The 8,914-nt window shown below is 45.9% G+C and overlaps 1 non-coding gene across 1 annotated transcript; it reads left to right on the top strand.

Annotated features, from left to right (window-relative positions):
• Positions 1–5,835: 5,835 nt before the first annotated feature.
• On the top strand, positions 5,836–5,917 carry TRNAS-GCU (transfer RNA serine (anticodon GCU)). The gene has a single exon. It is a non-coding gene; the product is annotated as a tRNA-Ser (tRNA).
• Positions 5,918–8,914: the final 2,997 nt, after the last annotated feature.

The raw sequence follows: 8,914 nt of genomic DNA, 5'->3' as shown, positions 1-8,914 counted from the left end.
TTGCCGTGGCTCTGCTCATCCTCAAGGGGATCCGTCAAATGACGTCACTACGAGTGCCCTGTTTTTTCTCATCTTTTGGCCTCCTCAATGAGTCTGTGAAACCGCCCGCATGCAGAGTCGGTGCCATGACGTCACTCTATACGCACGCGCCATCTATCGGCTCAACCAGCTTGACTTTGAACGCGATAGCGTTAAAGGCCCCGTCACCAGAAATCAGCGTTGTTGTCATCGGCGTTGTGAGGGAAAACTCACGAGCATGGTACTTCCATGCGATAGCTGACAGCTTACATGGTTGAGCACTAAGTGAACGTAGGATTGCCTGACGTTACGCTTGACAGGAGCTGCCAACTCGGGCCTCCCTTTTCATATGGGAGGGTGGTACACAAGAATCAGCCTGCAAGGAACCTTGCATTGACGCTACCCAACCCTATACCACGCAGGCAAGTTCATAGGGCTTCGTTAAATCGGGGCTTTATATGTGGGCTGGTATCCTGCGCTATCGCGTCATACCCTTTAGAGCGGAGCTGAATTGGCCCTGAATAATTATTTGTTACTGTCTAGGCCTGAACCATGCCGACAGCCGCCGACGGAATGTCACGCAAAGACGCTAGTAAAGCTTTGGCCTTAAAAAAGAAGATAGCAAGCAATGTTGCGGCTTCTTCGCCCTGTATCGTGCGCAGCAAAGGTCCGCCGAAAACTTGCTGTTCGAAACTTTGTGGTCCTACCGCAGCGCTAACTTCCTATGCATTCGGCAACCTGGAGCTTGAAGGGAGGGGCTTGCTTCCGACAGCCTATCGCAGTGCAGTCCGGAATCATGAAAGCTGCCTAGGGTCCACCCGTAGACCCCCGACAGCCATCGTGTTCTTCGAGTCTTGACTAGAAGAAACGTTTCCATCTGTCAGGGCAGTCTTCAAGTCGGCGTGGGGCTTTGTCTTCTCTCCACAGCGCTTGCATTCTACTCTTCCGCTAATTTTCACAGTGTCACTAGCTGTATAGGTCTCAAAACACGTATAGGTCTCACAACTGGCAGTACTCACTGCATGCAGCGGGACGCGAAAATTCAGGGCCACCTTCGAGTAAAGCCCTCTCAGGTATTATTACCCCATAGAGGTGCATATAGAGTCACTTACCGGTTTTAGATTTCGTTGAGTGTCAAGCGCTTGAATGATTATAGCTTCCACCTAAAGCATGCGAAATATCTTGGTGCTAGCATTTGAAACAATGGCACAATTAGCGATTGAAACCGCGACGGCTATCAGGCTTCACCTCACTGCACAGCGACGGATGGGGGACGCATGATGACGTCATTAACGGTACCGGTACGTGTTCTGTGCAGTCACACTTGATTTGAAGAAATAAAAACAAGGCTACTGAAAACAAAGCCCTAGAAATGTTGATTAGTACTGCCAGAAAAGACGCAGCAGGACGTGGGCGAAGGCAACGAACATCAGAAATAGTACCGTCCGTGACGTCATCACCAAGCTTCTCTGCAAAACTTCAGTGCTATGAACAGAAGTTCGAAGTTTAATCGTCGATATCTCCATCAGTTTGAATGCTAGCGCAAAAACATTTTGCATGCATTACCTACAGCCAATGTAGATATGAATCCTTGAATATCGCGAAATTCTCGAAAATTGATGCAGCTGCTCTTTAAGGCGTCAGATTTGCCACAGACCACGGTGCAATCTTGTACCAGGTGTTTTAGGGAAGTCCGGAACTGACCTTTAAATATAGGATTTTTTTCTTGTAATGTATGATCGTTTTTGCGGCATAATAATACCAGTGCTAGTAGACGTCAGAAAGGTCAATAATGTTAACCAGCTGGCTACGTAACTCAATGTTATTCGGTAACTTTTAACTGTTACAGATATGCATCTACATACAATTTGTAGCTAGTCGTAGATTGTAGCAGGTTGTTAATAATACCCGTGGCATTTTTTTTTTAATTTCGAAACACAACTTTCTTTTCTTCTGTGGCCGAATAAATTTCGGCACAATTCGCACAATTCGAAAATTGCGCGCCTGTTGAGCGTGCTCGGCGGCGATCGATAAATACCGCTACTTGAGGCACATATGTCATGTGAACTTTTTTGTGCTTGTTTGTTTGTTTGTTTTTTGTTTGTTTGTTATCAAAAGCCATTGTTGGTGAATTACATCTAGGGCGGGTCAGCACTGTATGTCGATGATGTTTTTTAATGAACGCCTTGAAATGAGCTGCATTAGTGTGGTGAACTGCACCAGCAGGAAAGCGACTCCAGTCCCTGGCTTTCGGGAAGGAAAATGCTAAGGTGCGCAGTAGTATGTGCGGATGGTGGGCAGACTACTTGTTCATGATGGGGACTGTCAGAAAAGTGGTGAGGTCAACGGAACTTTCATGCGGCGAGCGATGAAACGTGGATTAAAAAATGACTTATGTTTGGTGACACTTAAGGAATAATACGGGTGAGTGAGCTTTGCCACACGATTTTGAAGAGATCCAAGGGTGAGAGAAATATTTTAAGATAAGGATCCCAAACCGGCATGCGTAGTCCAGTTCGGGACGAAAGAGAGTTAAATAGGTCAAGTGGTTTAGAGAAGGAGGTGCTGGTTGCAATTTGCGGCGTTGGCTTCATTAGTACTGCTGGGAATGTGGGGCGACCAGCTAAGAGAGTGGAAAATGGTTACTCCAAGGTAACTGTAAGTGGCGAGTGCGGAAATCTTGGAACGGGAGATATAGTATTTTGTCGAGGGATTGGATTGTATGTGGTGAAATATAACTAGACACGTTTCGTTAACATTCAAAGACATGAGCCATTTGTTGTAGCATAATACAATACAGTTTAGGTCTGTCTGTAATATAAAGGCGTCGTTACTATTAGCGAATTATTGAGTCGTCTGTGAGCTATTGTAAGATACTGTTATGCACATGCTGATAAGAATGCTCTAAGCTTCTCATGCGTAGCAAAAATCTGCTTTTAATGTTTGTCCTGCGCTTGTACCGATAGGTTAAAACTGCCATAGAAACAAGTAAGGTGTGTTTCAGATATGTAATAACGAAGAAAAAAACTACAAGACAACCGAAAAGGGGGCTGCGTATATATTGTTTGTTGTGGTGGAGTTATACCAATGCGTAAAAAAAAAAAAACTACGCTCAAAGGCTCCTTCCCAGAATTTCTTCAAAATTTCTGGGTATGAACACGGTGCTACGAGGAAGGGAGAAACGACCTTCTTCCCCCTTCTTGCTTACTCTTCCTTGACCTGCTTTGGTCTTCCTTAAGTCCTTAAGAATATATCGAAATCAAAATTCAGAGATGAGTGTAGGCAAGGTTTGGATGGTTTGGTTTTGAGTTTAACGTGCCAAAGCAACTCAGGCTATGAGAGACGCCGTAGTGGAGGACTCCGGAAATTTCGACCTCCCGGAGTTCTTTAACGTGCACTGACATTGCACAGCACACGGGCGAAAGGCAGGACATATAATTCTACAGCAAGATGACCATGCTTGTTGGGACCCTCAGGAGAAAATGAAGTTGACATGTATCGATAGAATACCAGCAGCTGATCCTGAAAAGACCACCCTCACTGGAAACAAAGGCCCTTGGAAGGTAGTGAAGGACGAAAATTGAAATACAGGTATCACTGACACATCCCATTCTCGCAAGGCAAGTAAATACGTGCGGGCGCCCCAACCACAACGAATCTCGGAGGTTGACAAAGGAACATTACGATTGCGCGAATTTTTTTTTTCTTTTTTTTTTAACTGCTACTGCACCTTCATGACGCAGAAAAGGCAGGAAATAAGTACAGAATATACGTTGGAAGCCAAAGAAAACCTGCATTTGGTGGCGCCACAGGCGGTTCAATTTCGGTATGTTTCGGTTTCGGCGCCTCGCGGCTATGTGCTTTTCACACCCGCGTGGTTTCGGTTTTTGGCGTGCCTCGGTTTACAAGCGCGCAGCAACAGAGGAGCTCAGGATTTTTCAGGCTTCCTCGAACGAAGTCCATACCTCGGCACGCACCTCCCTGTTGAAAAATACGCTATCAAATTTATACAGCACCGGATATAGCGATGTATAGTGTGCAGGATGGACTTGCACAAAACCAGGGTCCTGTATCGCTCGGCGATCTTGCTTTTTTGACGGTAGAAATGAAGGCTGAAGAACAGTTCAAAGCTGTTAAATACTACGGCTACAAATTCAGAAAATAAGAACAAAACGAAAGTAAAAAGAAACGCAGTACCTTACAGGTCTTTAACCTCATAACCTACAGAGCCTCACACAAATCTGCTACTACGCCACGCCAACCTTTGTTTTTGTTTTTTCACAGAGTATTATTGCACAGTCAACAGGAAGCGCTATATATATACATATGCGTAGAGGCTATTTACAGCGTTTTCAGCTAATGGCTGAGCTGTGCTAGCTTGAAAGAAAAGTCATTGCTTTTCATTTCATTTCATAATTCATTCTTTTTTTAGAGTTGAAATTGCGGTTGTTATTGTTGTTGTGGCTGTAGGAAGAAGGAAAAAAGAATGCACGGGCCTGCTACTGGCTCTGTAGCTGAGCCCTCTCCGCTGCCTCGTGCAGACAGAAGAGAAAGTAGAGAATAAAAAAAAAGGAAGAGGGAGAGAAAGATACGCGCCGCAACAACAGCCGTCATCCACCACCGAAACGGTGGCGGGTGCAATGACGGCCGACAACAGATAAAAATTCTGTGGCAGGCTAGCCCCATCATTTGAAATTGCGGTCGTAGCTAACCGATTGTCCTGTAAGCGTGCTAAATCATTTTACTGGACATTAGACAGCGTCACCGATGTTCCGCATCTTTGATAAGCGTCGGATTTTGCAGAGGCATCTAATTTTTCAACAAGCGCTGTTCTGTCATCGCCTCAAGCAATGCTCGCTGCACATAAAGCTACCTAGCTCGTCAATTTGCGGTGTAATACGTAATTTAGATTCGCATGCGCCGTACGCGGAAGCGACGCCTGTAATTCACCTTGGAGTAAGCCTTTTGAAGTGGAAGCACTTAAGGAAGCATCGAACGAATGACTGTGGTTGACGGCGCTTAGACACACGGACAGAGCACAGAGAGCAGAAATGACGATGACACAGGCGCTGGCGCGAAGACGCGTGGGTTGCATGATTGCGTAAAGTATATGACGATTTTTACGCATGATCTAGTACGATCTTAATCTAAATTGGCCGAGGTCGAGTTTCAGAGTGGTCCGAGCCAAATTTTGAGGTCACCATCACGTTCTTCATAGCGGATTTAAGCTGCACATCGAGTTTGGTCCAGATCGGATAGGACATTTTTTTTTTTTTGGGGGGGGGGGGGGGGGGGGGGGTGAAACTTGGGGACGGCCCAGGCCACATTTGGAGGTAACCATCGTGTTTGTGATAGTCGAATAAGGCTGGATATCAATTTTGGTCCAAATCGGGAAAGATCAAATTTTGGGGGGGCCTCACGCCAAATTTGGGGGTGGCCCAAATTTAGAGGTCACCATCGTGTTCGCCTTAGTCGAAGTTGGGCTGGACATCAATTTTGGTCCATATCGGCCGAGGTCCAATTTTGAGAGTGGCCCGGACGAAATTTTTTGCTTTCTTTCTTTTTTTGGGGGGAGGGGGGGCGGGGGGGCAGACCAAATTTGGAGGTCACCATCGTGTTCGACATAGCCGAATTGGCTTTAATGTCGGTTTTGGTACAAATCAGCCGAGGTGGTCAGATTTTAGGGTGGCCCGGACCAAATTTGGGGGTGGCCTTGGCTAAACTTGGCAGTCACCATCGTATTCACTATAGCCGTATTGGCAACGTATCCGGGGAGGCGCCCTTGCGTTGAGACGTCTAGGGACTGCTGTACGTCAGGACGAGGTGGCCGAGAGGTTAAGGCGATGGACTGCTAATCCATTGGGCTCTGCCCGCGTGGGTTCGAATCCCATCCTCGTCGAACAAAACAATTTTTTTTTCTTTTTTTTGCCAGACAACGACAGTGTATGCTCAAGTTTGAAAACCTACAAATATAAATTGTTGAGGAACACAAATCCCTTCAAGTAAATTTTTCGTCTCATTAAAACTGGGACCCTCACGTTGAACATCTAGGCAACAAAAAAATCCCTTCTGTCTTCGGGGCTCTGTCGCGATACCGTGCAACTTTACCTATGAAGTGTAAACTAGAAGCTTATTACGCATTATGTTTTTCTCATCGTAGTTTAGTGTGGGCCACAATGACTAAGACAAACATAAATAAGCTTCTTGTTTTAGAAAAGAAAATTGTTCGAATATTTGCTAATGTTGATTATACAACTGCCTCTAAGTATGCATTCCAAGCCCATAACATTATATGTGTTGATAATTTATGTGATTATAGGTTACTACAACCAATGCATTTTTCAAAGGCATCCATTGCAGAATTTTATTCTTCCCTAGCCTCTTCCGACACGCGTCCCCGTGCTAACATACACACAAAAAGTACTAACAGATGAAATATACCACCTTTCCGTACTGATTATAAATTACAGGTGTTATAACCTGCCTCATGTTCTAAACACTTATAAAAATACAACAGATTACACAAAAGCTGGGCTGCGCAAATATTTTGTTGAAATATGGTTTTATGCCTCCGCTTGTAGGTTCTTGAATATTTGCTCGGTTGTTAAACACTTTCTCTTAAATTAGTATGCATTTTAACTGTTTCACCTTTGTTCCATTTAGTGTAAAGCTTAGTAAGTGTGCATATGTATTGATCTTTTTTTTTTTTTTTTTGTAATAAGTCTATGACTGATTTGAAAATTTCCTGCACCGCTCATGTGCTGCTGCTTGTATGGGTTTCTTGGACACTGTCAAGCTGCCTAGGCAGCTTTCCGGCTTCCCAGGCTGCCTAGGCAGCCGGGAAACCCTCCAGTTGAACCTGGAATTAGACTTATTGACTATTGGCTAAAATCACGAAATTCAGGACCGTCGGATATTGCTAAAATATCCGATCAGGGTCCCAACTGTCTGTCCTAGACCACTCACTTGTCATTTCTCTCCTGCGTGAAACAAGCTACGCGCACTTTCATTCCCGCCGAAAATCCTGACACACAAAATCGCCCTGGTCTGTACCCTGCATCGTATCAAAGCACATGCCGAAGTTGTTGCTCTACACGTCACTAACAATACGAGCATGTGGAAACACAGAATGTCATCGCATTTCCAAACTTAATCGCACTCTGTACCATCAAATTTGCTAATGTGTCTTTGCCCAGCCCGCACAGGTCGAGTAGGCACGGGTACCCACAAATGTTTTCGGAGCATTCATGAGAAGACTTGAATTAGCTCGCAGCTTAGATGCGCAGCTGGGTACTGATAATTGGATTACGGAGTTTTAGCAAAGCAGTACAAATTGCACCTTTCAGTTCACGGCAGTGGGATTACAAGCTTCCCGACAATTACGCTTTGTTGTAATTTTCATGTTCCGTACACTTCAGTGGGCACCTGCACATGTACGCGAAAAGGTGAAAAGGAAGAGGTTCCGGCAGTTCTCACTCGAGGACTCCATCACCAGCTGCCGCTTGTCCTGCTTTTAAGCCTCACGTATCGAACAACCTCGCTCCGCCATATCACCACTGCAAACTAACATTGAGCGGGAGAAGCAGTAAACATTCAGAAGAGATGCGGGGATATATGAAACAGGCAAAGAGAAGTTTGGAGACATCGTCGCTGACGTTCAAAACACCTGTCACGCACCTCGCAGTCGCGCAGGCGTCGACGCGCCAACAGCAGCACCAGCACCGCGCGATGCGCGGAAGAGAGACGCTCGCGGAGCATCCAGCAGGGGAGGACCGTGAGCAGCTTTGCTCCGGGAGTCGATTAGAGAGCTGCCAGCGGCAGACGACGACAGTGCGGCCCCCACCTTTCCTGCCTGAATACAGCGCTGCCTGACTACGCGAGCTCGGAAAACGCGCACAATGCTGGATGAAACTGAAGCGACGAAGAAAGGGGGAAGGAGGGGACGGCAGTAGCGAAAGAAGGCAGCTCCAAACCGTCCTTTAGTGGCCTCCGAGACCGGTGCCGTCGATGGAAATACCTTCTGCGAAGTCCCCGAGGGGACACCTGGGGGTGCTCGACGGGAGTTTGCTCAGGCGAGGTATCACGCCCTGACGCCCCAACGCAGTTGCGTACAACTTAGCTAGTAGAGGCAGTGGTGCAAATTGCTCCGGAGAGGAACATAAATTAGATGGCAGTTGTATTGAGTTCTTAAAGCTGGGCTCATGGTAGTGTTTAATGTACTACGTCCTTCTGTCGCTACACTTTCACGAAGCCAATAGCAAGAAAAAAGTTTCGCTTTATTCGTTCGCCCGCACACTGCTCGAGACAAGCCTGGCAAACGTCTCTAAATACAGCGTTCGTGAAGAGCAACGTGTGGGGTAATCCTTACTAACTTGGCGGACGTAGTGGCTATATTCTCGAGCGTCAAATACTTAGAACTGCAAGTCTCTACTGAAACGCGAGAGCAGCTCGTGCAAAGGAAGAGGCAATTTTAGCTTCAATACACCGTTATATACGGTGTGTGCCGTTACTTGAGTTGATGGGATAAAAAAAAAAGAAAAAGTCGTGCACAAAAGCTGGGTGAAATTAACAGCGTATATTGTTTCCCGCCGTTTGAGACACCTCAAGGTATTTTCATATTTCACTTAATTTCGTGCAAAAATGTTTAAGCATCTTTTAGATATTTGCTTAAGGATCGTTTAACAAAACTGCTTAAGGATCCAGTGCACAATTGTTAACTCACAGAGAAGGCTACGAAACAACCGTTTCAATTTTTCTGCCGTCGTGACAACTGGACTATCCTTTTCTCTGGCATTTAAAGAAAGCCTGCGAAATATGAAAAAGAAAGCACTGTTTGCAACCGTACTGCAGCGTCGCCAAGGGCGTTTTGAATGCGCGCTTGCCTTCCCGAGGCGTG

Source organism: Amblyomma maculatum, chromosome 1 (assembly GCF_055883805.1).
Source record: "Amblyomma maculatum isolate TAMU_Amacu chromosome 1, ASM5588380v1, whole genome shotgun sequence".
NCBI classification, from domain to species: Eukaryota; Metazoa; Arthropoda; class Arachnida; order Ixodida; family Ixodidae; genus Amblyomma; species Amblyomma maculatum.
This window is presented reverse-complemented; position numbering and strand designations above follow the sequence as displayed.